Genomic DNA, 795 nt, shown 5'->3' on the forward strand with positions numbered 1-795 from the left:
TCTCAAAGATAGGTTGAAACATTTGGTAATTCTTGCTATTGAGCGTGATCTATGTAGGAAATAAAATTTTAATGCTCTACTGTATGACTTCGCTACACGCAAGGCTCATAAAGTAATTCTGTACGTAGTAAAGAATGATTAAAATACAAAGAAGAATTTATGTTCTTATACAAACTCTTAAATTTCACTTATTATTCGTATCCCTACCCAAACTTGGCCCCGCCAAATCCGTTTTGCATAGGGCCCCACAACGGTTGAGTCCGGACCTGCTATTTAGTAACGGGTGAATACAGAGTAGATAACTTGTTCTCCTCCCCCCCCCCTCTTTTTCGCCGCTAAAACTACGTGGGGTAGAAATAAAAAAGAGTGAACTTTCCATGACTTCTTGGTCCGGCCCTGCTATTTTGTGACGGGTCAATACTACTTGTTCTCCCTCCCCCCTCTTTTTTTGTTGGGTAACTCTAGTCCGACGTGCAGAAAAAAAAGATTTATCTTTCCTTTACTTCTTGTCCAAACTCTTGAGCCATGAAGAGAATTATATATATAGATAATACTAAACCTACTAACCCTAAACTCTGATACTAACACTACTTGTATAACTGTGATCCATATCCCATAAGTTGCTATTTTTGTAAGATTTGATAGTAAGAAATTATAGTTATAATTATTATAGTTATAATTTCTCTCTCTCTCTCTCTCACTCACACACACACACATGCACACAAACACACAAAGATATTTGCCTTCCACACTTGGTGTTATTTTCATAGTAGAAATAATATAAAAACACAGAAG

This window comes from Biomphalaria glabrata, chromosome 3, assembly GCF_947242115.1.
Source record: "Biomphalaria glabrata chromosome 3, xgBioGlab47.1, whole genome shotgun sequence".
Taxonomy (NCBI): domain Eukaryota; kingdom Metazoa; phylum Mollusca; class Gastropoda; family Planorbidae; genus Biomphalaria; species Biomphalaria glabrata.